At 43.6% G+C, this 27,477-nt stretch overlaps 1 long non-coding RNA gene across 1 annotated transcript; it reads right to left on the bottom strand.

Moving 5' to 3' along the window:
* Positions 1–27,477, bottom strand: LOC134501410 (uncharacterized). The gene is made up of 3 exons (XR_010068352.1): positions 27,329–27,477; positions 26,621–26,690; positions 1–594 (listed from the first exon to the last, which is right to left on the bottom strand). It is a non-coding gene; the product is annotated as an uncharacterized LOC134501410 (long non-coding RNA).

Genomic DNA, 27,477 nt, shown 5'->3' with positions numbered 1-27,477 from the left:
TGCTCATTGCTTGTTTTATTCCATATTTTTAAAGTCAATTCTGTATTTATTATTTAACAAACTAGCCTCTGAGCATTGTCCCTGTACAATTGATTGCCCCTGTGTTGATGCTACCATTACTATGTTCATGCATGTTATTTTGCAAGTTATTAAAGGCAAGACAGGTGGCCTTTTCTGAACAAATACCTAATCTGAAGATCAAGCTCTTGGTTTCAGGTACTTTTTCTCCTTTCCATATCTGATGTGAACACCTTGTCCGTGATTATATAGAGATTTCTCAATGATTAACATCTATGCATGTCAAAAGACACGTTCTGGTCTTATTGTGGGAAAGGGATGGGCATTATTTCAGTAGGTAAAAGATGTGACAGGCGGCTGCCACTGATGTACTTTGGACAGAAGAAAGTCCAGTTTGGACCACTGTATTGAAGGAGGTCAGAATTAGGTTTATATTGACATCAGAAGGAAGTCCATTGGGTTGGGCAATTTTCCAAAGAAAATTTCCTTCTGCACATGGAATGAATGAGGTTAAGTCCCATACCACATCTAAAGAGTTGGAAACTCATCATTCTGTTACTAGATAAGAAGTCCAATCTGCAAAACAAGGAAACTTACAGAAAACCTCTAACTTGATAGGGAATTATCTGTATGGATTGTTAAAGGTAGTTACTTCCGGATGGACATAATCACTTGGAAGATAAGTGTGCAAGATCTGGTGAGTTTTCCTTCTGAAAATCTTATCTGAGGCAAGAGAAAGTTGCATCATTTAACAAACCAAGCACACCATCAATAAAGCTATTTTTAATTTGATTATATTTCTTTCCTAAGGATAAGCTTCGTGTCTGCATGTTTTGGGAGAGATGTATAGAAATATCTTTGGAACAGGAGTAATAAAAGCTACTATGCATTATCTTAAGGGCATTTTTAAGCAGAGAGGTGTCATATAAATGAATAGTAAATTACCTTATATTGAAAAAGTTTGTCATGCAGTGCCATGAAAATATTCTTTTAAATTCAATTAAGATTGCCCTCATCTTGATAGTCATTGGTTCACAGTGGTCTTCATTAGTTAATCATCAAGCACTGTAATGCTATAGGTGTCTGTCTGAGTTAGATTGGAATTATTCACAAGTGAAGGGTTTTAAAATGCATTGAATTACATGGAATTTCACCGTGAGAGCTCCTGTATAGGGCTGCACGCTTAGCTGCTTAATCTACCAAACCACACAGCCCTAGTTACACTAGAAGGGGGTTGTGTGAATGTCTTGGGTGTATATATTTAAACAATGCATATTTTAAAAATATTTACCCAAAAGATTCAGAATATTTTACAGGTCTTTAATGTAAGTGTATCTGTGTGTACAGTAAATTGCCTAGAGCTATTCAGGCACATAAACGGGCCAATAAAATGTATAAATAAAACAGCCACTGCACCTTGCAGTAAGATTTGATGCTTGACCACAACATGCACGCACACAGATTAAATTTGCTGGTGAGTAAAAAGGCTTGAAGGCCAGGATCTCTCCAGGCTTGGCTGACACCGAGAGAGACAATCAGGCGATTGTACCTGAACATTGGTTGGGGCGGAGGGGTGCTTGGCTGAAGGGTTCAGGACATGGCCTGAATGCTAATCAATCCCTGGCAGCGATTCAGGTCTTCAGATGGGATTCCCTGCGTATTTCAAAGGGAGACATCAAAACGAGGTTTAGTCAGCCTCTCCTGAAGCCTCTGAGTGGAACCCCATCTGCATTCTGCAGGATGCCTTTTTCAAGTGGATTCGGGAAAAGAGAGTCGGCGTTTGCATTTAAATGGGGGCATTAAACCCCAGGCTGGGCAAACCTCGATGCAAGGGAAACCGGGAGTGGGGGGGTGGGGGGGAGCTGCAGATCTCAGACGCAGCTGTGGGCTGACTGGAGTCTTGCCACTGAAACGGAGAGCTTCCCCGACTCCGGGGAAGGACCGTTCCCTGAAAGGAATTGTCAGAACGAAATCACCGCGCATCTTGCTCCAGCGTCCCTTAATCTGCGTGGCGCGCTTCGCTGGTTCAAAGTCCATTTTTCCCCCCACTCCAAGCCCCTGACTGATCAAACCTTAAGGTCTGAAGATATTTAAAAGATTTTTTTGTAAAGGATCCCTTCCCGGAATGCTTGATATCCTATAGCACAAACCCACCCGGCAGCATCCTTACCAGGAGCGGTACAGGGCAAGGGACGTCTTTTATCACAGAGGGCTTTGCCCTGTCCTCGAGGCAAAAACTCCCTGAATTAAGGCATGCGTTCTGCGTTGCCTAAAAAACTGTTATTTAGCTTCGCTGCTGAGACCGCAACGCTGCTTTCCCGTCCCCCTCCGCCCTCGCTTGGCCAAAGAGCGGCGGCCGGCTGGGGACGTGGACCCCTGAGCTGGGAGTCCTGATGCGCAGCCTGGCAAAGCTGCCGGAGGGAAGGACCGATCCAGCGCTCGGCCCCCGCCAGGAAGAGGGTGAGCGGCGCCCTCTGACTGCCTCTGCGGGTACCGACAGGGCTGCGGATGCCGCTTCGGGTGGGCACAAGGGGGGCACCGCACCGAAGGAGGGAAGAGGGAAGGGCTGAAAGAGCCGAGCTGGCACCAAGCCACGTCCTCCATCTTAGTCCCAGCTGGTACCAAGCTCCAGAGGAACAAAGCGCCTTCAGACCGCGCCATCATATATTCATGGCGGAGAAGAAATATACATTCCTGACAACCACAGAAGAATGGGCAGGGCCCGATGGTGATTTTCTGCTGCCAGCCAGCCTCCGCTGACCTATAAACCTTTGTGACTGGAACAAATGCAAATTGAGCTGCGTTGCTTCACAAGCCCCCGAAGGGTGTTTGGACGGAGTGGTGTCGAAGGGGCTAACAATAAGCCACTGTCCCCCGATGCAAAACAAAACACACCGTCTGGGGGACTGCTTCACAAAAGCCCTCGACCGAGACACAACCACAGGCCACGTTGCGCAGAAACAAGCATCTTTCTTCTTTGCCCTCATTTGTTTGCATCCGATGCCTCCGACTTGCATGGGCATCCGGGGGGAGGAGGTGGCGGCGGCGGCGGGGAGAGCCAGGGCGAGCGAGGGGGCCGAGGATGCTGCCAGACACGTTTCAAGCCTGAGAGCTCCCCCAAAGAAAGGCCGAGATCTCCTTTCCCCGTCGGAACATAACGGTATAGGCAAATTTAGGAAAACAGAAAATCCAGACCAAAGGCAAAATTTCAGAATAAAACAACTGCCCTGGCATGGAAGGGGGAGAGGAGAAGACCCATGTCCTCATGGCAATGCAAACATGACCCCGATTTCTGCACAGATGCTAACACTGAGATCTGCGTAAAAAAAACAGGTGCAGCTCCGATCGTGCCCTTATGGCTGCCATACTGACTTTTTTGACCGAGCCCTGGAGATACCCCAGAAGGCAGGCAGCATATATGCACCTCCTCTGGAGAGTCGGAAAGACTGTTGACGTAAACAAGAAATACCTGGCATCATTCCCATAATTTCTCAAAGGGAAAATGGCCCTAAATTTAACTTCAACATCCCATCCCATGAAATTGAAAATTAGGAAAGGCAGACAGAAGAAATTATGAACAGAGACAATGCTTGGGCAACGCTCAGCTTTCTCCTTGCAAACGCCAGCTGAAACCAGTATTTTCCCCCCAATAAATTTGGTTACATACACAGTTATATATGTATATCCATGCGAACATATGCCAATCTGTATGTATGTTTATGAGCATATATGTGAGAAGCCTCATAGGTATACTGTAGATATAGTTAATAGCTACTTATTAAAATGCGTCGGGTCACCGTCTCACACATGCACGGATCGATCTTTCATTCAAACCCACTAAGAACGGTAAAAATCCAGTCGATCTCTAGATGAGAACCAAAAGAAGCGCAAACTAATCACTCTTTGCTGCCATCTACTGGCCAGCTGGATTTCTGCCATCAGATATGGTAGCCCTAACAAACACACTCCTACACTGACACGCACACATTGCCCCTAAACTCCTTCCAGCTGAAACATCAGAGAATAATAAAGAACGCGATGGGGCAAATTATAGGGGTAATTGTTTGGGGAAGGGAAGGGCCAAGGTAGATGGAACTGAGGCGGAGGAAGAAGTAACAGAAGTCAAGACAATCTCTAGGTATAGTAGAAAGGATCAATTTCGCCAGGCAAGCTGCCTGCCCCTAGCGAAGGCTACTCTTCAAACCTGTCTCACTGAAAACAAAGGAGGAAGAAATCAGACTGAAGAGCAGCGTTGCTCAACCTTGGCAACGAAGACGCGTGGGCTCAACTCTCAGAATTCCCCCGCCAGCTTCAGTTCTGGGAGTCGAAGTCCACACGTCTTCAAGTTGCCAAGGTTGAGAAGCCTTGCTCAAGAGGCTTTGGGTTGCCAATAAATAGATCCCATATTTAAAAGCAAAGGTACTTGCTGGGATTCTTACGTTCCCATTTCACCCTTCACCTATCAATCTTATTGTTGTGCACTCAGATAGAATTGTTCTTTGCTGTACTTCTACAGTTCTGGCTGCTGCTAGGGAGATCTGACAATAAATAAGATTATACCACCCCTACTAATAGGCAATGATTTGGGGGAGAATCCTTTCTGATTGGATAAACATATAACTGCGCATAGCCCGTGTGATGCTGTGGGAGTAGAACTGGGATGATCCCAGTTCCAGGCCATAGTCAGCCACAGAAGGTCACTGGGTCAGCCTCTGTCCCTCAACTCAGCCACCCTCAAAGAGTTGTGGTAGGGCAGTGCAAATCTTGTGTACACACCCACCTGCAATCCACTCCTTGGAGCTTCCAGATAGTGGCATTTTCACAAAGGCTCAGCACAGCCATTACATGGGCCTTCAGAGGTCTTCTGCGTGTGCTAGCAGAGAAGGCCCTTCGAAAGGGCCCTTTGGAAGGGGTGGTACAGCCCTTACCTTGTTGTGTGGAAAAATTGGAACAGATGATAGAGACAGAGATAGAGATATCTCTAACTTGAGGTAACTTGAGCTTCTGGAGGAAAAGCAAAATCTAATCAATAAATTGAATAAATCAGCTTGGCACCCCGAGAGAGACAGAAATATCTTTGGCCTTATTTGTATCGTCATTTATTAGATTTCATTAGCACTGCCATTGAAAGTTTCTTGGCATTAACAAAGAATCTATACCAGTATAGAATGGATATAATCTACTTCATTTTTTTCTAAAGACTTTTTCTTTCTGTGCTTCTGGAGGAGGTCTGTTTCTTTCTCTTTTATTTGGGTGCATCACCTGTATTTAATACCTGCAGTTATGTATTGATTAATTAACAATATGGCTGTTTCTAGGTGCAATGTGCGTGGACAGGAATTGCCCCCAGCGTTCTTAGGGTTTTGATTTTGCTCTCATGAGAGGGCCCCTGGCTTAGATGGCTTGAACAAAAGAAAAACAGATAAATCAATGGAGGGATGGTGAACTGCTTTCTCCATTGGCTGGGAGCTACATAAAGCCTCCCCATACATGGTAGGGGGCTCCTGAAATATCAGATGCTGTTTACTAATATTTTTTATTTCTGTGTTTTAGCTTTTATATCAGATTTTAATGTACTTTTGTGCTTTAGCTCCTTATATTAGAATTTAATGTATCTTCTATGCTTTTAACTGACTGTACCCCACCCTCCTTATGCTGGTCTTTGGCTGTAATAAAGATTTATTTGTTTGCTGTTTACTAATGAGAACATATTTTTGTTGAATTATATACCAAAACTTTGGACTTTGACTGTTTATCGGGAACTGTGGTTGTCTCATGCATGGAGGGTGGCAAAAAGAATATTAAGAAACTGGAAAAGTGAAATTATTTCAGAAATAATTAAATGGTTGTCAGAAATGTGTAATCTATCTGTTTTGGAAAAGACAATGTCTTCTACCAATCAAAGGATGCATCAATATGGGTTACTATGGCATTTTGAGATATCTTACAATAATTTTGTTGTTTATTCTTTCAGTCGCTTCTGAATCTTCGTGGCTTCATGGACCAGCCCACACTAGAGCTTCCTGTCAGTTGTCACCACCCCCAGCTCCCCCAAGGTCGAATCCATCACTTCTAGAATATCATCCATCCATCGTGCTCCTGGTTGGCCCCTCTTCCTTTTGCCTTCCACTTCCCACTTACAATAATATCTTGTATTATAGTAGTGAATTCATTGGTGAACCAGTGACTATTGATAAGTATAAAGTATAAGATAGATTTTTTTAAAAAAAATCCTTCTTAGTTTGTATATTTATTTTTTAAAGCTTTCCTTTTTTAAGATTAAAATGGTTTTATTACAAAAATAATAATTAAAAAAACACAAATGATAGCATGCTTTGCTTCAGACCCTCAAAAGGCTGTTGGAAACAGAATACTGGCCTAACTAGATGCGGATCTGACCCAGCAAAGCAGTTAATTCGTCAAGCGGGTGTGCCTTGCAATAAAATCCCCTCCTCGGTCACGGATCATAGCCTGATAGGCTCTCAACAGTTTCCACCAGCTATTTTCTCTCAGCCCCAGGTGGGTTGGCCGTACAGACTATTGGGCAACATTGTCCTTGACTGATCCTGTTGAGTAGGGGGCTTCACTCAACTCCACCGCTGCCTAGTCATGTTCATACCTCAAGAGTGCATAGACAATAGAACCTTACAATATTCTCCCATTTGGGGTTCTAAGTAGCCTGCAGCTACTTAATGCGGTTGGCTGGGAGTTTTTTGGTGCCTTCAAATCAGTCTTGACTCCTGGAGAATGACTGGACTAGTCCCTGCAGTTTTCTTGGCAAGGTTTTTCAGAAGTGGTTTGCCATTGCCTCCTTCCCAGGGCTGAGAGAGAGCGACTGGCCCAGGGTCACGCAGCTGGCTTTGTGTCTCAGGCTGGAGCAGAACTCAGGGTCTCCCAGTTTCTAGCCTGGTGCCTTTAACCACTACCCCAGACTGGCCCTTGCTGACCCCTGTGGAGTGTTGCTAATGTAATAGTTGGGTAAAATTGATTAAATAAGGGCCTAAGATGTAGAGGCAAAGAAAAGGGATCATGGAACCAAAAAAACCCTCAGCAGGGTATGGCACAGAAGAAGACCAGACTGGTCTCGGGCAGGGCTGCAACCAGGGCCGCAACTGGGGGGTGGGCACCAAAATGAGCACTGGGGGGGCATCAAAATGGGCACGGAATTCATGTTTGCCCCGGGTGACACAGACCCTAGTTACGGGCCTGGCCACAACTGGGGGGGGGCAAGCGGGGCATGTGCCCCGGGTGCCGCACTGGGGGGGCACCAAAATGAGTGCTGGGGGGTGCCAAAATGAGGGGGGGCACCAAAATGAGCTCTGGGGGGTGCCAAAATGGGTGTGGAATCCATGTTTGCCCCGGGTGACACAGACCCTAGTTACAGGCCTGGCCACAACTGGGGGGGGGCAAGTGGGGCATGTGCCCCGGGTGCTGCACTGGGGGGGGCACCAAAATGAGCTCTGGGGGGTGCCAAAATGGGTGTGGAATCCATGTTTGCCCCGGGTGACACAGACCCTAGTTACAGGCCTGGCCACAACTGGGGGGGGGCAAGTGGGGCATGTGCCCCGGGTGCTGCACTGGGGGGGGCACCAAAATGAGCTTGGGGGGGTGCCAAAATGGGTGCGGAATCCATGTTTGCCCCGGGTGACACAGACCTTGGTTGTGGGCCTGGTCTTGGGGCTGGAAAAGCAAATTTGTTCAGTGAGCACAGGGGTCCATAGGCAGAGTCAGAGTTTGCAAGATGGTGGGTGAAGCATCAGAAGTGAAACCCCATATTTTTTGTATGTACAGGGCAGGGCCTCCATCACAACATCACAAGCTCCATCTTGCAGATTTCGACACACACCCCATGTGGCCCCAGCAGTGACGGACTTGGCTCAGGTATAATTTGGGTACAAATAAATATGTGTGAATGGAACTGTGGTATAATCAGCGCACAAAAATGCTTTCTCAGCAAACATAGATTTGTAAGCAAAGAATAAGGAAATATAATGTATTATAATCCGATTTGTTGATCAACTATACAGAATCACGTCTATAACTAGTATTTTTATTATTTATTTATCTATCCAATTTTTATCGCCGCCCATCTCCCCCCACAAGGAGGGACTCTGGGCGGTTCCATTACAGAAGACAAACATCTACAGTGCTGTATTAGTTTTGACATTAACCATCTGGATGTGAGAGTAGGTGCAATTCTGCTAACGAATTCCCACTAATTTAATCCCACAGATGTATGATATCTGTGGGATTTCAAAAGCCCCTTTTAAAAGTGCATCAGAGTGGGGCTTTGATGACATGGTTATGGCTACCATCTTGACTTTTTTAAACCCCTCCCTGTGGACACCCCTGTAGAATTTCCTTCATATTTGGAGCAATTATGAATAGGGACTTCAGGATTCTCCAGCTGAAACAGACCAAAGTCCAGTTTATGTTTCCGGCAGGGGCCCAACACATCTTCCTGATCAGCCCAGGAAAAATTAGGCACAAGTAAAAGGAAGTACTTGTATGTCATTCTTTGAAGACCTGCTGAAAATCTCCAGTTTGGAGTTACTTTCTTGCTAGGAATTTTTAACTGACAAGTCATAACTATAAGCCAAGGGTCCTTAAAGTCAATCTGCACTGATTCTCCATTGTCCCTCACCAATCAGCACCTTGGCTGAAGATGTTGGTGGTAGCCAGCAAGGCCCTCAAAAGCTATCTGCTCAGTTAGATTGCAGTCTCCAGCAGACCTTGGTTGATCTGGAGAAGCTAAGCAGGATCAGATCTGTTACTACTTGGATAGGAAACCACAAGGAGACCCTAGGAGGGTGGACTAGGCCAAATCCTTCCTGGAAAAAGCCAGTTGCAAACCACTTCTATATTGTTCATAAGGAAACTACACAGACATGTCTATGGAGTTTCACTAGGAATCAAGGTTATTTCAGGGGAGACTTGATTTTCTTTATATCCCTGAGTTTAAATCGGTCCAGGTGTTCCTAACGGGACTGTGGTCTCTGATGTTTACCTTTCTCCACTTTCTGGGACAACAGACAATTCAGGGACTCCTTCACATGTTCAAATTCCTGGCATGGAGAAAGTCAATCAAAGTAGAAATTGCATTACAGGTAGTCCTCACTTAACAACCCTAACTGGGACTGGCAACTCCATCGCTAAGCAAAACATCATGTGACCACTCTGCTTAGCGGTGGCACTTCTGGCAATCCCAGTTGCTGTCATTGAGCAAATCCCACGCGGTCATGAGGCGAGGACCCACCCAGATCCAAGCCATTCTTGGTCAAAGGTAAGAGACTGCCTCACTTGAACGCCCCCATCTACCTCTCTTCCCCCATCTCTGTCCTTTGGGCCACCTGCCCACCTGCTGCTGCCGGCTGCCCCCTCCACCTGGCCCTGGCTGAAGTATAAGCAACGTATGATAGGTACTAGAGCGCCCCTATTCTGGTAGATCCCCCAGGAGCTGCATTGTCCACTCAGTCCAAATTTTCCCTGACTCACTTATCACAAAGACCCGGTCGGTCTCTGGGATGAACCATCAGCAGGAGATGGCCAGTCTGGATGTCCACTTCTCTCACCCGCCGCCCCCCTCTTTCACTCTTTAGGTTAGAAAAAGGGAAACCTCTTATTTCTGAGCAGCAGCTGTTTGGTGATAAGGCTGGGTCCTCGCCCCCACTCAGCGCTGAAAATAGCTTCTCTCCCACTGATGTAGTGAGAGGCTATTTCGGAGCAGGGCGGCTGGGGGGCAGGCGGCAAGCATTCGTTCGTTCCTTGGCTGGTGGGCTCCCTTGCCATGTTTCTTCTGCTGGTTCAACTGCACACACAGGACTGACAACCTGGGGCCATTTCTGCCCTTCGAAAAAGAAGGGGGCCTGCTTTGGACCGGAGGGTAAAGCGGGGGGGGGGTGTTGGCTCAACATGGGAGCACTTTGGGGGCTGGAAGTTTTGTAACTCCTTCCCCTCTTGACGGATCTTGCTGGAGAGAACTTTGGGCTTGGAAGGAACAACTTTGGGCTTAAGCAGTTGCCGTAGGCCTGACCCTCCGCCACCAAAAGGGCAGTTCTGCACAGCCACTGGCTTGAACCCTCTTTTGCCTCACCGCTCGACTGTCTCCACAGCTGCTTCCTGGCGCTGGGCAGAACTTGAGCAAAGAGGAATGGAGAAAGAGGAGAGACTCCGCCCATGGGGGCCTACGGGAGAGGCCCGTGGCATCAGACGCATCACAACGTCATGGTGCAATGGGTATCAGAGAGTCATGGAGCTGGAAGGGTCTTGAGAAGACATCTTATCCAATCACCCTCTCAGTGCAGGATCCACTTGACCGTCTCTGGCCGATGAACATCCAGCCTCTGTTTGAAGATCTTTAGCAAAGAAGAAGTGACCGCTTTAGGTCAGCTAGTACAGTCAGGAAGCTCCTCCTGGTGTCTAGCCTGAAATCCTTCCTTAGAGTTGACCCAATGGTCCTGGTCCTTTTGGGGCAACAGAGAAGAAGTCCACTTCTGTGAGACAGCCTTCAGGTACCTGAAGACTGCTATCATATCTCCCATCAGCCCGGTCGTTAAACGTACCCAGATCCTTCAACTTGGACTTCTCATCGTTTTGGTAGTCCTGCTCTGAACTTGATTCAATCTGTCACTGCCTGTTTTAAATCTAATGGTGCCCAGAACTAGACACAGGGATGCAAGGGGGTCTGACTGGGGCAGAGTAGAGGGGCAACAACTTCCAATGATCTGGACTCTGTGCTCCTGTTAATTCAAGATAATGTTTGCCTGTTTAGCAGCTGTATCCACTGCTGGCTCATGGTTAACTTGTGGTGGACAGGGACACCCAGTTCCTCATGGTTTGTACAGACATCTAGGTGGCATCCCCAAACTTCACCATTTCCTTGCTGCATTTGCTTGCACAGTGAGACAAAAATGGCCATTGTTCCAATAGAAGCACAAGTCAGTATGGCTCCTTGGCTTATGGAGAGAGAGCGGAAACTCTCAGGAGAAGTTTACAGAAACTGAATTAGTGCTATTTGTGAACACCTCCAGAAGTCCTGCAGCATAGTTCAGGTAGTCCTCGCTTAACAACCATTTGTTTAGTGATGGTTCTGACTTACGACAGTGCTGAAAAAACTGACTTACAACTGGTCCTCACAGTTATGACTGTCACAGTGTCCCCGCAGTCACGTAATCATGATTTGGGCGCTTGGCAACTGGTTCACATTTATGACCATTGCAGCGTCCTGTCACCTGATCGCCATTTTTGACCTTCCCGGCTGGCTTCTGGCAAGCAAAATCAATGGGGGAACTGTGTGATTCACTTAACAAACACATGGTTCACTTAATGCCCACAGTGATTCACTTAACAACCACTGCAGAAAGGTTGTAAAATTGGGTCAGAATTGTTGAATGAATGCTTCACGTAGCAACTGAAATTCCAATCCCAATTGTGGTCGTTAAGTGAGGACTACCTGTACAGGCATACCTCGTTTTATTGCGCTTCGCAGATATTGCGTTTTTTTAACAAGACCCTCCACCAGCAAAAAGACTGCGACTCGCTGAAGGCTCAGATGATGATTAGCATTTTTTTAGCAATAAAGTATTTTTTAATTAAAGTATGTAGATCGATTTTCTTTTAGACACAATGCTATTGCACACTTAATAGACTACAGTATAGTGTAAACATAACTTTCATATGCACTGGGAAACCAAAACTTGCTTTATTGCAATAGTTGCTTTATTGCAGTGGTCTGGAATGGAACCTGCAATATCTATCTATTTTCTGATGACAAGAAAAAAAAGTCCTAAAGCAGTGTTTTTCAAATTTGGCAACTTTAAGGTGGGTGGACTTCAACTCCCAGAATTCCCCAGCTGGCTGGGGAATTCTGGGAGTTGAAGTCCACCCACCTTAAAGTTGCCAAGTTTGAAAAACACCTGTCCTAAAGGTACAGAAAGATCCTTTGTCACCAAGCCACTTCTGGAATACCAAAGTGGTTTGCCCATGATGTGTTTTTATAATCAGTCTTATTTATACCCTTGGGATGTATTGGTGGTCTCCCATCCAAATACCAGTCAGGTCCTCCTTCTTAGCTTTTTTGGAATCTAACAAGGTTGGCTGGGTTCTGCCACCTGTTTGGACGATAAGAGTGTATTTCTGACTTTTCCGTTATGCAGCAACAGGAGAGCCAGTTGCAACTGGGATATCCAGGTATGTGTCAAAAAAGTCAGGATGGTGGCTGTGTCCACCCAACCTGACCATACAAGTTAAGAAGGGTGAGGCTTTGATGGCGGGGTTGCAGCCAGCGTCTTAACTTTTTCTAAAGCCTTTTTTGGGGGTGCCCCTTTAAGTGGCAGTTGCATTCGTTTTGCTGTGATGGTCTGATTACAGAAAAAATGAGACCCGAAGAACCAAATTAGGGGGAAGTTAAAGAGAAGACAAATCTCCACGTTTTCTCTCGAGGTCTTTCTACAGAAGCTGCAGTGCAGGCGAAATCCATTGTTTCTTGCTTCCTACTTGCAACACAAAACTCTCCCCTTGTTAACCTTGATTTCCTCCAAAGCAGAAACAAGCCCGTTGTGGATTGTCTGCTGTCCAAAGGAATTCCCCATTAGCTGGATTTTTACAAGGCTTGTGATTTATATTCCTGTCGCCTTCCCCAGGCCTTACTCTGTCTTCCATAGGGAAGGGGAGAAACGACAAACAGGAAAAAAAAAAGTCCACCTAAGTATGCAGAGGTCACCTGGGAGCATGGACGGTAGGCCCTCTACCCCACTGGCAATTGTCACACGGAGCAAAACATCTCAGCAAAGTTTGGCCTGGCCCGTTTGACTGAAGAGGTGGAGCGATGGGAAGCTGCCTGGCTTTAGACAGTTTTTTCAAAGTTGCCCCGGGTTCAAAGCTGAACCCAAGCAGACTTTGCTTCATTGATGTCTGACAGCATCTTCAAAAATCTGAAATCATGTAGAAGAGGGTGTGGGTTTCCTCCCTCTTGCCCAGAAGTGTTAAGACTCCAAGGGAGGAAGTTCAGCTAGACATCGTGCTGGCGGAACAGGCTGCCACTCGAAGGGAGGAGCTCTCCTTTGCCAGGAGTCTTCAAAGAGAGGGTGGATGGGCCTCCGTCAGAGGGGTTTTCATCCATCCTGCCCGGAGCAGAAAGTTGAGTAGATGACTCCTAGACATTGTCCCAACTCTATGTTTCTCTGCACTGCTCATGGTTGACTCAGTGACTTCTTGCAGGAAATTATTACAGAAACATGACTAGCAAATGAATAGCCCAAGGCAGGGGTGTCCAAAGTGTGGTAAAAAAAGTCAAGATGGCGACCACCAAAATGGGTGGAGCTTCAATCACACTGTCTCGGTCACCCTCTTGACTTTTTTGACCACACCCTGGGCACCTGTGGCATAATGCAAACTCCAACACCGCAATTAAAAACTAAGGATGTTGTACGTGCATTATTTTTGCCAAGCAACGCCCTTGAAACCATCCACACTTGCACCCATCCCCCCCGGTTTTTTTTTTTGGCTTCCATCCACCTGGACCATTTTCGTGTGGCAGCTGGTATTTTCTCCTCATTACCCATGCTGAAGATAAACCGACACTCTGCCCTCTGCGTATTTTTACATAAATAGTCCCGAAGATTAAAACAAACATATGCAGCTGATGATCGTATTGTGGGAATGGGGTTGGCGCATGCCAAAAATTATTTATGGAACATAACATACTTGTCTTCATTTTTGACTAAGGAGACGTTGAATAGCACTGGGTGTTTTCAATCAGTCAATCAATCAATTAACCAATGGGGGCTTTAAACGCATAGGAACGGTGCTAAAAGTGATAGTAGGGTTGTTTGTTTGAACTTACCATCTGTAAAGTCAAGTAGCTCGTGTTAATTGTTGTTATTTCACACATTGTATCTCAAAATACAGGATGCACTGTCCTTTTTCCCCTGCTGATCATTCCCCAGTCATTGAAAATTTGGGGAGCTGGGGCTGTTCACAAAAAGGTCAAAAGGTCAAGATGGCAGCTGTGACCATGGGATCCAACCCCTGCCCCTTTCTGGGTGTTCCTGCTGGTCGCTCATCCAGGTCCTACCCAACTGGCAGGGGCAGGGCTGTCATCATATGCTGACAGCAGCCAACTTGGTTTGGTTGACCTTCTTAGGAGGTCGACCCTGAGAAACTTAGCCCAAACAGGTCTTGAGGGTAACGGAGAGGGAAGGAGGTGGCCAGCATGACACACGGGACATTCCTGGTGTCCCCTGTGGCTGCCCATGGATTGGGGGTGACTGTCCTATGCCAGTTAGGTGGGAAAAGCATGGCTCCCTGGCTGAGTCACTCGTTGAGATGGGTGGCTGTAGAAATAAAATAAATAAATAAAATGGCTCTGCCTCCCAATGAGGTTGTTCCAGCTCTAACTTGGGGGGGGGCAGAGGGCAAAGCTGACCCCCCCCCATATTGTCAGTGCTGCAGGGGGTCTGTAGAGTGTGGCCAAAAAAGTCAAGATCGCAATGTACATAATGGGAGGGGCAAGAGAATATTAAGAGGGAACTAATCCTGAATATGTTTGTGAGGGAGGGGACTTTTGCTGTTAAACTGGAGGGGAGTTTTGGAGAAGCCAAGCTTAAGCTTTATTCCTGGGTCTGGGTCAATTTCCAAGCCGAATGTGGATATATTTCTGTAAATCATGTGAGATTTACTCTCCCAGGCTGGGTTCCAACTGGACAGAATGCGTCACTTGCCATAATTTCCCCCCCATTTCGCAATTTGCCTGCCTGTTTTTACTAATTATCGAATCTGCATGATGGAGGAGATTGTTTGGACACCTCGCAGCTGGTCGTCCCCTCTTCCAATTAAATCTGATCCTTAACTGAATATGTAGCACTGGGTGTGTAAATGGCAGCCTTCTCTTCAGGTGCTAATATATGCAGGATGCAACAGAGAGGGGGGTGCAAATTGCAAATGATCAAATCACGTTCAGAATTAACAGCCTACAAATGAGAGATGAACCTAGTGGCCCATCATTTGGAATGACTGAAATCAAATAAAAAATTGGATGCTATTTGCCCCCAGTGTCTTTTAATACAACTCCGCTTTTTCCTTCCTTCCTTCCTTCCTTCCTTCCTTCCTTCCTTCCTTCCTTCCTTCCTTCCTTCCTTCCTTCCTTCCTGGTGCTGCATATCTAATCTCTCATTGTCTTGATGGGTTCATTAATAAATTGATAAAATGTATATTAACATCACTCCAACACACAGGGATCTTGATGGGTGAGGAGACATTGCTTAAAAGCATAAGCTAATAATATCATGCCAAGCAGAGATGATGACGATTTTATTATGAGAGGGAATAAGCACTTGGATGAGTAACCACCTGTTTGGGACACAGTCACCTAATTTCCCATTTTGGGGCTTAGAGCTTTTCAGAAGCCAACGTTTTACTCTCCCCCCAGTGAGTGGGCAGAACAGATCTCCTTGCTTGGAAACTGATTTTTAGCAGAGGTCCCACCTCCCATACTGAATGAAAGAAGGGTTAGGATAGGAATGAGTGGTTCTGCAGGAAGCGAAGGCCAGATTCAATACAGCTCTGGTTTTATTAAATGTCTTGTCTGCCTGCCCTCTTGCCTTAGCCCAGGAGTGAGAAGTGAGGGGGAAAAAGGGCCTCTGCTAAGATTCCTTATAATGTAATGCTTTATCAGTGAAAGGATTAAATGATCAGTTCCTTAGCTTGGGTCTGGCTCCCACTGGTTCAAGAATGCCCACAGAGGGGGTGGTCCAGATGGCAGCTGCAAAATCTGGTTTGTACTTGGATGGGAGACCACCAGGAAAAACCACATCTACAGGCTCAATGGAGAAAGCTGCGTAAGCACCAGAAGGAGACCTCACTGTCATGGCCAGTTTACTATACAGTTTGTAAATGGAGGAGGGATGTTCGGTTCAGGGGGGACAGCTCCAGTGCATGTTCGGGGCAGCCATTTTAACATCTGAGACCCCTTTCCCTGTCGACCTCCTTGAGTGGTTGATATTCACTGGCAAAGGATAGAAGCATTTTTAGGATTAGCAAGGAAAGTGACCAGATCAAGCCCTTGGATTGCTAATTGCCAAGCGCTAAAGTATGCATTTTTTGTTAGTAGGAGACATCCAGATTAAAAAACCTTCTTCATGTGTTTCACCAACATGGCAGTTAACACACACACACACACACACACGCAAAAATGTTCTGCATTGCCTCTTCCAACTATCTACTCAATAATTCTTTTGATGGGGCTTGTGAAAGTTTTTTTCTCCCTACAACCCTGAATTATTCAGACATGTGAAAAGAAGAGTTTGCCAATAGCGGTGATAAATAAATATGAAACAGTAAGGAAAAAAATCACTTGGGATTATCAGACTGCACATCAGAAGAAACTTCAAACTGAATGGAAGAGGGTGCGGTAGACCCAGCCACAGACCATCCTAAAGCCAAAAGGTAACGTATATTAAAATAATCTTGGGAGCATTAAGTTTCTATGCAAATTCTGAGTTATCAAAATATTAACACCAATGCAGCATCCAGGGTGAAATCTGCCATCAGGTTATCTGCTGAGTTATCAGGAGTGTTGTAACTTCAGATTTCTGCAGCATGTTTGCTACATAATGCCCATCCATCTGAGCCAGCCTGCAGTTACCCTGATTGGGATGCTATTGGGGGTGAGGGTAGGGGGTGGAAAAGCAGATGGGGTGGCCCGGATTCTCCAGATGTCCAGGCACAGTAGGAGCAACAGGCAGCCAGGGACAATTTGCAGCAACCCCAGAGAAAGGGGGACATGAGGCAGGTCCCAGTGTGATAAGCCCATCCCTCTGTTGAAAAGCAGGGTCCTCATTCGCAGACCTTGAGCATCTGGCTTGTAGCTCCTGCAAGCTTGCTATTATCCCGGTTTAACATCTGGAGAAGAGATGTCTCACTGACACAAACCTGGCATATGACAGAAGGACCTTGAGTCTACAGGCATGTTGTTGAAGTCTCCCCACTATATCTTACTCCTGCCAGTAATTACTTCCGTAGTTATTTCCAAGTTTCTGCTTGTTCTTCTTCTCCATGCACGCTATTCAACCCCAGGCCCTGGTGGGAACAGTCACATTTTCCTACCCAATGGGAACATGTAGCTGCTCTCTCCATACACAAGTAGCCATGCAAAGAAACAAACAACTATGCACACCCATTAAATGGGCTCCAACAACCAGCATTGCACTGGATCCACACTGGATCTTCTTTGAAGTCAACTTGTTGGTGGCATCTTCTCTGCTCCAAAGCAACAAGATCAGTGATAAAGGGGCAGAAGCAGGATGTGTAGTGCACTGCAGCCCAGATGCTGGCAACAGATGCAACTTTCCATGGGTTCAGGCCCATTTACCAGGAGCCACCCCAATATAATCATATCAATATTTTTCCCCTTCACGTTGATGTCAAATGGAGAGCAACATGATGTTGGGTTGGATGTGACATGAGGGCCCCTGGAAACCAGGTAAAACCCAGTTACTCCCTCCTGAGGTTGTGGGGATACAAACCACTTCCTGAATTGATAAGAGATGGGTGGTTACACATGGTGAATCTGCAATTAACTAGAATTCAGACCTTGTTAAAGCAGATGTTTGAACTTTCTGTTTCAAGAACGTAGAGCCAGCACACACACCACGCTTCCTTTCTCCGTCTTGCAGGGATGCCCATTGGGTGTGGTAAAAAAAGGAGATGGTGGCCACGCACATACAAAACAGGTAGAGCTTAGGTCACAATATTGTAGCCATCTTCTTGATTTTTTGGACCATACTTGGCAGACACCCCTGCCATCTTGAACATTCTTTCATAAATCCCTCTCTCTGCAACCTTATCTCTGGAGCAACTTGACCTACCTCCAAGGATGACTAGGGAATTTTCCTTTGCTCCTTCTGCAACTGCAGTGCACATATTGAAATCAAAGATCTCTAGCCATTCAGAGGGAACCCCAAAAGTCTTTTCAGTAATGAGCTTGAGAATTTACATATAGCTACAGAGACAGGCAAATTCCCACGACACCCAAATTTTGTGTAAAATCCAGCTTCAGTTTTAGCATTTGGCCTATACTCGTTGCGGTCTCCGAACTTGGGGCAAATAATACCTCATTTCTTTATTGAGACAACTATATTAAATTGTTTACATCTTAATATGTTATGACCTATGCTGTGCTTAGAACAATAAAATGCATTCACTCATTTCTTTATTGCTACAGCGACAAAGACAAATGTCCATTTTGTTCCTCAGCTTTGTTGGATGATATAAATCACTCTTAAGAAAGTGAGGGTGTTTTTTTCCCCCCAAGACAGATCACATCTAAGTCTAGTTTTGATGCCGGAAGCATTTACCACCCAAAGTGAGCAATATTATCTGCTTTGATATTGCCATAGACTGCCCTGATACTTGTTGAGCCAAACCAAAGGATTAGTTTGAAGCCGTGTTTCTCAACCTTGGCAGCTTGAAGATGGGTGAACTTCAACTCTCAGAATTCCCCAACCAGCATAGCTGGCTAGGGAATCCTGGGAGTCGAAGTCCACACATCTTCAAGTTGCTGAGGTTGAGAAACACTGCTCTATTGCCTCATCTCTCTCTTGTCCTCAGTGACAGATTCCACATGGCTTTTCTGCTAAGCTCAACTAGTATGCACCAGGAAACAGAACTCATTCTGTAACCAATATACATATCAGTGTGTGAGCTTAATAGGAAATGAATCAGGATGATTTGACCTTGCAACAACCATCACTCACTTCCATGCGCAGAATCTCTTAACCCTTAACACAAGGAGCTTCTGTTGTAGATATCTGTAAATTTTGGGATTACAAGAGATGAAGTTCATTTCTTAATGCTGCTGCACTTGGCTCCTGGATGTAAGAGGAGAACTAGTCTCCCTTCTCTGTCCCTGACCCTGGACACACATTGACAGGGATGGTCTGAAGAACCATCCCTGCGTTTAGCTGAACTTGGTCAGAATCTGTCTACATATCTGTAAATATTTCCCTGAATTTTCAACATTCCACCCTGCGCATACCTCATTTGATCCCATTGTGGATCAGCCCTCTCCAGGTTGACTAGATAATTATATGATAGGCGAAGACCACTCTAGTGTGACCAGCATACCAAACCTAAAATAGGGCCACAGAGGGAGATCTGGGTCTCTGTGCTTCAAGTTGGTTGAGTCATCACTCCACTTGCCATGCATTCCTACTGGGAAAATTATTGCTATCTATTCTTGTATATAGGAACAGCTCTCACTGAGAAAAATCCTAAGAGAAGATGCACAGAGACTTACTACCTGAGAGATCTATTCTGCACACATGGACACAGATATACACATATCATCAACTTTATTGACTAGATAATCAAGCTCAATTAGATAATCAAGCTCATATTTCACCATTATTTCTATTTCAGTTTCAGCAAGGGATTTATTAGAACTGGGCATCATCATCCTAGCTATGAAGATGATCAGATTCATCAAGAACACTTGCTCAGTCTGATGCGTCTTTTCTTGTCCTCCTGGGCTAGACAAGTATATCGGCCTCTCCTCTCTGGATTCCAAAGTAGAGTTGGAATCTCTCTCAGCTGAGTGAATGAGTTGCAGTTGCTGAAAGAGTAAGATGCTTGATCTATTCAATGGTCTGATGATTTATTTGGCCATCAGGCATCAGTGCTCCCCTTTCTCTTCCATAACCCTTTTCTTATAATATAAATAGGCTTTTTGTCTGCTGCCAGCATCTGATGAACCATGTGATAGTGTGGTCTGGTCTGCTGCTAATCTTCCCTCCTAATAGCTTTGTTGAAAGATGAAAGTGAACACACATACACAAACATGCACACACAAACACACAGTTCCAAGAGAAGATGACCTTATTTTCAGGATTAGAACGATGTTCTCTCTATTCAAAAATAACACAGTTCCTTGAATACCAAATCCACCCCCTAAAATCATATTTGGGGGAACAAAAAACAGGAAAGTCTACAGATTCCACATGTGAAGTGGAGAAAATCAGGATGAACTTCCATATGCATGAATTCAGTCTGAACAAAACAGAAACGCTTTGGGTGGGGAGCAGGGCTGATCCAGTCTTCTTGGTTTATTCATTGATAGAATTTGGGGTTCTCCTTGCTCCAAGCTTCTTACTTAATATCCTGGTACTTACTGGGGTAGGAGACCCTTTCCTGCTCCTTTGAGCAGTAAACCAATTATGATAATTTCTGGAGCATACTGATCTTGCCAAAACAAGCATCCTTTGTCACTTCTCAATTAAATTACCCTCACTCTCCCTGCGTGAGGCTATCGGTTGCTACCATTGGTCCAAAACTGGGTTTTGACTGGCTCCATAACACCACTCTCATTCCAGCTACTTGGTTACTAATTTACTTTTGGGCATTTTTCCTGTGTCTGTTATCTCCTTGGAGCTCAGAACCAAAGACTGCCTGTGAACACATGAAGTCCTGCATGAGCAGAGAAGAAGTTTCCATGAATCCAAGCCAGAGTAAAGAAGGTGGCAACAGAAGTCCTTTTTGGTACCTACTCCAGGGATGTCCACAGGATATGGTCAAAAAAATCAAGATGGCAGCCACAAGGGTGCGATTGAGGCCTCACCTTTTCTTTTGTGACAAACATAAAAAAACAGGCAGAACTTCCACTGCACCATCATGGGTGTCATCTTGACACTTTTGAGCCTCTTGGGGACTTCATGGCCTATACCCACTTGGCATAAACTTTTCCAATGAAGCTCATCTAGTTACAACCCTTTGTTTGGGGATGGTTTCAGCTTTGCTGGTTATATTTAATCAATCTAATCATTGGACCTCTTGGTTGGCCGGTGTTTTAAATATATACACTGTGTTTTTTAATGCTGGTTGTAAATGCAAGTCATATTTTAATTATTTTTTTTATTATCTTTGATAATCATATCCTAGTTTGCCTAGAACAGTGTGAACATATCTGGGACTATGGCTGAACTGGTGGCAAAGTGCCCAGATGTACTAATATGGTTCTTGCTGTTAGCAGGGAATGTTGCATGTGGCATGGCTGTGACTAAGGCTGGTAACCTAGTTTATACTTTCTCTAGATCACTAAGAAGCCATGATGTCTTATACAAATCCACAACTGAATTCAGTCCAAGGCGTCAGTAAAGTTATCAGGACTTCCATCCGGGAGGCAACAGGCCTGTATTAGCCCACTAGCAGTGCAGGCTGAACTGCTGGCCAGATGACCATGTCTACCTGTCCTGGACTGAGGTCTGAACTCCTTCAAAGAAGGATCAGAGTCCCCTGTATTGCCATCCATATCTAACCATGATCATGCCAAAAATTCTTGGTCCTTTCATACCTCTGTTGTTACATTGCAACACATTTCATCACTTGTCCCTTGCTCTAGAGGAGTATGGAGCTGGCCTTGAAAAAGGAATTAAAAGACTGTTATTGTATGTAAATATCAGCTTAGCCTGGATACAGAAGAGGAGGTGAGGAAAAAACCCAACTTTGTCCCACCTTGATTCTCTTTAGTATAAGAGGGAGAGAGACAATCTCTGTCAAGATTTCAAGATTCTCATTATTATATCCTGTGACAATAGAGTCCCCATAATTTCCTGATCTGGTCTACTTTGAAGGGCTGACACCTATGGATGCCCATGATTATCCATCAACATAGGTGATGACTGAAAGGGAATGCGCAGACCAAAGTGATGTGTTTGCTGTTTTACTTCTCCCTGGAGAAGGAACAAGCCAACAATGGATATCCTGGCTCTGAAGAACACCCTTGGGGTGCACTCACCCTATGCAGCTCACTCATGCTATCTCATTGATGCTTTACCCCATAAGCTTCTTGTCAACTCAGAACATAGCAGATGAAGATATGGGATGAAAATTTTGGATTGGTGGGACCCACATTCTGTGTTTCGAGGCATTGGAATGGGCTGTGAGAATAACTTTGAGGAACAGGAAGAAGAGCTGCAACCAAGTCAATGGCCAGAGAAGAGAAATCTGAGTCCAAAGGAGGGAGTGGGGTGGAGAAAGTGTCTCAGACTTGACCCTCCTTAGTTCTCTTGAACATAAAGGCAGGGAGGGGAGAGGCACATTCAGACGTCTAAGATTCTGTTACTGTGATCTTATAATAAAAGTAGTATTAGCATTTATGACTTTGGTTTCCTGGTCTGGACTACCTCAAAGGACTGACCATTATACGTCATGATGTCATCAGGCATATTTACATTGATTTGCAAAACTTTGCTATGCAAAAAGAGACATGCCCCAAGCAGTAACATTAACTACACACTTTTTTTCTCATAACTTGGGAAAAAATAGAAACAGGCAGATTTTTTCAGCCTTAAACTCTGACACAGATTTCAGTCATTGTGGATTTGTAAGTCTAATGCCCCTATTTACCAGAAACCCACCACTCGTTAACTACTATTCCAATGTCATCTTTACTTTATCTTCTCCTTTCAAAAATTCAAATGCTTCCAATCATACCGATAATACGAAAGTGAAGCATGTTTTTTTGTAGAAAATTTCTGATCAAAATTACTTTGTCTTCCTTTTTTCCCACCAGTGCAGGACAGGGTGCCATAGAATAAATCACATACAAATGAATGACTAATTTTAGCAATGATCAATAGTTTCTCTGTCTTGGAATAGTCAGGCAATGTTTCTTTTGATAAAGATAAGAAGAGTTTCATATAAACAAGTCTGAGTCAATTCCATCGATTGAACATCAGTCATGTTATAAGGTATATAGTCAAATTCCAGAAGAAATATCAAAACATGCATGTCCAGCCCAAGTTATCCTCACTCAAAAGCAAGAGTGAGTGAAAAATTTACATTAACAGAATTTAGACTGCTCCACTTCGGAGTTTCATGTCTCTGAATATTGAAGAGCAGTTCTTTAATAAAAATGTGAACAAAGGTGCAAGTATTAGGAGAAATCAGATGTAAAAATGTAAATTTGCTGAGTTTATGCCACAAAAATTCATTTTACGTTTGCATATATTGTGAGAGATACACTAAAATGCGTATACAATATTATGGATAATTTTTTTTAAGAAGCAAAATGTGGCAAAGTAACTTGACACTAACAGACCAACGGAGATGACCCAAGACTTACAGATTCTTTCTTCCCCCTTCAGAAGAGAGTTCTGGTTGATTCAATGGATCTTCCTTGAGGATACATGTTCATAAGATTGTTAGCTTTATAACAGAGTCACAGACTTGTTACTCAGAATAATTTCCATTGGAAATAACAGCGACTTTCAGGGCTGCAGACTTTTTCGACAACAGCAGGCACATGAAGAAAAAGTAATGTAGCATCTTAACATGAACAGATCTAATAAATAAAGCATCAGATGCAAAAGTTAATGCCCCAATAAATGTTACTCTTTTGGATAGTTCATGGAGAAAATCTATCTTTGTGGTTGCTAAGAGTCAAAACTGACTTGATGGGACATAATAAATCAATTTTGGATGGCACCGTAAAAAACAGATGTATTTGATTTGTGTTTATTTGAACACGTGTTCAAACACCCAGAACAAGCATCTTATGACATCATAAGAGTCAAGACATAGTTGGGCAAATAATACAAATGATGTAATTTGTGTCTGTCAGGATGGGCATAAATTACATCATTTGTGTCATTTGCCCGATGATGTCACGAGGCACACAACATCACTTGCTCCCTGTACCCCCTCATCGATGCCCTCGGTGCCATTCACACAGACATACCTTCACTTACATACTCCTGCCAAGATACTTTTTTTATTTCTCTGTAGTGTCATCAAAAAAGGTTTATATTCCTGGCAATGCATAGCTTAAAACACGACCACCCAAAGTTAAATAAGAATAGGCCTCACAGTATTTACAAAAAACCCCAAAAAACTCTTCCTCTGATATCAGTTCACAATTCGGCACAATTTCTATTCCAACTTCGTAAATTTCAATAATTATATTTCTGTTCAACAATGAAAATAATTACGTATTCCTGTGTAACTTTGTACAGAACTACAGTATTGATTGACTAAATCTCAGCAAATAGCCTTTATTTTAATTTCCCCCCGATCTGCTTGTCTGTAAACCATTAGATTGCAAGGCCCTATTCAAAATATAAAACTTAACACGGGGGAGCAAACTTCCGTATAGGAAGATGAACTCAACTAACTTGGATTAACTTACTGAAGTTTCCTTAAACGTTCTAAAGTTCTTTATCTGGCTGACGCTTCCTTGTACGGAGAAGAGGATGCACATCTTCAAGGATTGTACAACGCGGCTCCCTTGCTCAAAGGAGTGCCTGAACTAATTTGTTTTTAATGCCTAAACTAATTAGTTTTGAGACGCTGAAAGAACAAGGTGCATATGTCCAAAAACATAAGGCACAATTATTGAAGATATTAAAAATCAATTACCTCTAGAGTTATACATATGTATTATAAATTAAGTCCTTTATTTATATTTTTAACATATTAAAATACTTTTTCCCTATTCCCATTTTTTTACTTAGAGAAAAGAACAATCAGATAACATGGTATTCTTCTGCTCAACTTGTAGAAATCGAAAAAAATAAATCTAAGTTGTACATTCATTTAGATTTAAAGCATTTTGAGCTTGCTTTAATTTTCAAAACTGCATGTAGTTTTTCTTCCTTACATAACATTTCCAACTTCCAACTCTCGGTAGTAAAGACAGGACACTGAGGAGGTTAAGCAGAAGCAGGATTTTTTTTTTTAATGAAAGTACAACATATTACTGCTTCAGCACACATTGCATTCTGCTAACCCAGTTTCCAGGATATAAAAATATTTAACTTCAAACTAGACCAGCTCGGCAGTGGAAATTACTTTAATACCTTTTTGTTACTTTTCCAGTTGCAGGTATGAGACAAAAGTCAAGTTTACTGACTGTAACCTGACTATAAAAGGTGATCTTCTAAGTCGTAAAATTCCATTAACCCAAATGCAATCTAAATTAATTGCTGCTGTAATATAAACTTCTGTTAGAAGTGAAGGCCATAGAAGAAGAAAAAAATGGATTTAGTCCAAATGTTCAGGAAAAAGAAATCTTAGGGGAAGGACATGTAGTTAATTTCATGAAGATATTATTTTAACAAGGCACTTCAGAATATTCAGTTCTTCGTCCTCCCATTGAAACATGTGGCTTCATTTAACCACAATTTCTTAGAAGTGAAACTTTCCAATTTCAACTTAATTTATTTATCAATAAGCAGAGGTATCTGCAGGGGAGGGGCTTTAAAAAGTCAAGATGGCACCTGCCACTGTGTGATTGAAGCACCGCCCCCTTAAAAGGGGGTGGGGCTTCAATCACATAGTGGCTGCCATCTTGATTTTGTAAAATTGCCCCCCATCCCTCCCATTGCCTGTAAGATTGTTGCTTTACTTGAATCTGGTCTATCAACTATATTGATGCATTTCTATTTAGTTCTTCGTTTTTTTTATATTTTTTCAGCCACCCCCCTGATATTTCCTCCTGGAGCAAACCAGCCCAGCTCAGCTTGGGGTCTCTGGTCATTATTATTTGCATGAAAAATATGCATCCTATTAAGAAAAAAATAGGGTTCCTCCCATTCTCCTCCCCTACCCCACCTCCCAGAAACGAAAGGTTAGACTGGCTGACTAAGTGAATGATTCTGAGAATGACCAACTTGGTCCTGAACAGATTCTGGATGAGGCAATGCCTTTCACAAAAAGAATTTTTTTAAAAATGCACCCTGCTCTGCTTTTAGTTCCCATAATTACATTTAACTAGTGCAAGATGACTTTCTAGAAATTCGGCCGTTGGAAACCATATTTTCAAGGACCAGAAAACCCTTTCTTGCAAGGATTAAAAAATCTTTCCTTGCAAGAATTTAAAAGAAAAAGGTGCATTATCTGCAGGATGAAGGCTAACTTTTGACAACTACCTGATGGACATTCCTGACTTGTTTTCTTTGTAGCATCTCTCAAATACCATCCCAAAATTTGCCTTTTTCTGGTCACTGGTCACTGCCTTTGCTAATTCTTGTCAATAGCTTGTGCTGGGTCGTGAGAGGTTTAAACTAACCGCTAGGTCAATTGCAATGAAAGCTCTCTGGAGCCCTTCATTAAAACTGGATGGAATTGGGGAAAACTGGGATTTTATCGCTACAACTGTCAAAATATTTGCCAGGCAGAGAAAACGGAGAAAGAATGTTTTTTTTCAAACAAAGGAGCAAAATTAGTAAGATGGCTAAGATCGTTGAAATCATTATATGAAGCTTTGCTAACTGGATTCGGGAAGGTATTCCTCATAACTGCCCCCCTACATGGATATTCAACTTTTTCTATTTTCTGAATATCAACCATACTGAATTCTCCATGAACACAATCAAGTAAAAAGCAAACTTGACCACACGTCTCAAACAAGGCTTACGTCGTCAGTAACACCTCAGACAAAAGCATTCGCTTTCAAATTAAAAAGCTAGATACGGGCGATGAAAATTCAGACAAGAACAGAATCTGTTTTAAAATCCGGTTTTAGAACTTCAGATTTAAAAGAATGCCCTCGGTTTTTTTTAAAGAAAAAGAACAGAAGAAATTAAAATTGATTATGAAACGTGTTTCTTACCTTTTGTGTAATTGCTGGACAGGAAACTTATCTATGAACACTGGAGTAATGTCAGTCTACTGCTTTAACTCTACATGGAAAAGAAAATAAATGTAAGTTTCACGGAATTTTCCACCCTATCAATCAATCACAGATATACTATAAATGGATGACAGTTCAAATTACACACTCACACACCTAGTTTCTTCTAAAGGCAAAACAGAGAGCAAAGTGTTAAGATTAAAAATAAATGGTTATCCCCATCCTGACTTGTCAAGAAAAGCAAAATCTTACAGAATAGGCACTGAGGATTCTTACTCAGATTTTGCAGTATTTATAGCCCTTACCAGCTTCGGGAAAAGAGAAAACTGGCCTGATTTGCAAAGTTTTGCATCGGTATCTGTTACTAATTTTGCAGCCTGAACCCCGATTGTGATTACAAACTAAGGAAGGTCCAACTTTATAATCCCCTATTACCAAGCTTTAGGAGAGTTTTACACTGGATGGGAATCTTCAAAGAGTCACGTAGGTGTAGGGAAAGGATTTGCAAATTACATAACCACCGAAACATTAGAAGTTGTCAAGAAAACACAACGGTGTAGGAAAAACCTCAGAATAATTTAAACGTTTATCACAACCACCAGCACTCTGGGATTTACAGCTGTCTCAGGCAGACGAATGCCAGGCCTGAGGGACCCCAATCCAAAATCTTTGCCTTGGTTAACTTACCTTGGATTCAAAAGCAGGCAAGTGAAACTAAGGCTGTTGGAGATCTCAAATCTTTTGTCCGCTGCTGTCTCACTTTACAACGACCTTCTCCATTTTGCTGCCATCTGCTGGGAAGGGATGCCTTCCACACAGCATTTTTACAGGACATA

Source organism: Candoia aspera, chromosome 7 (assembly GCF_035149785.1).
Source record: "Candoia aspera isolate rCanAsp1 chromosome 7, rCanAsp1.hap2, whole genome shotgun sequence".
NCBI lineage: Eukaryota > Metazoa > Chordata > Lepidosauria > Squamata > Boidae > Candoia > Candoia aspera.
This window is presented reverse-complemented; position numbering and strand designations above follow the sequence as displayed.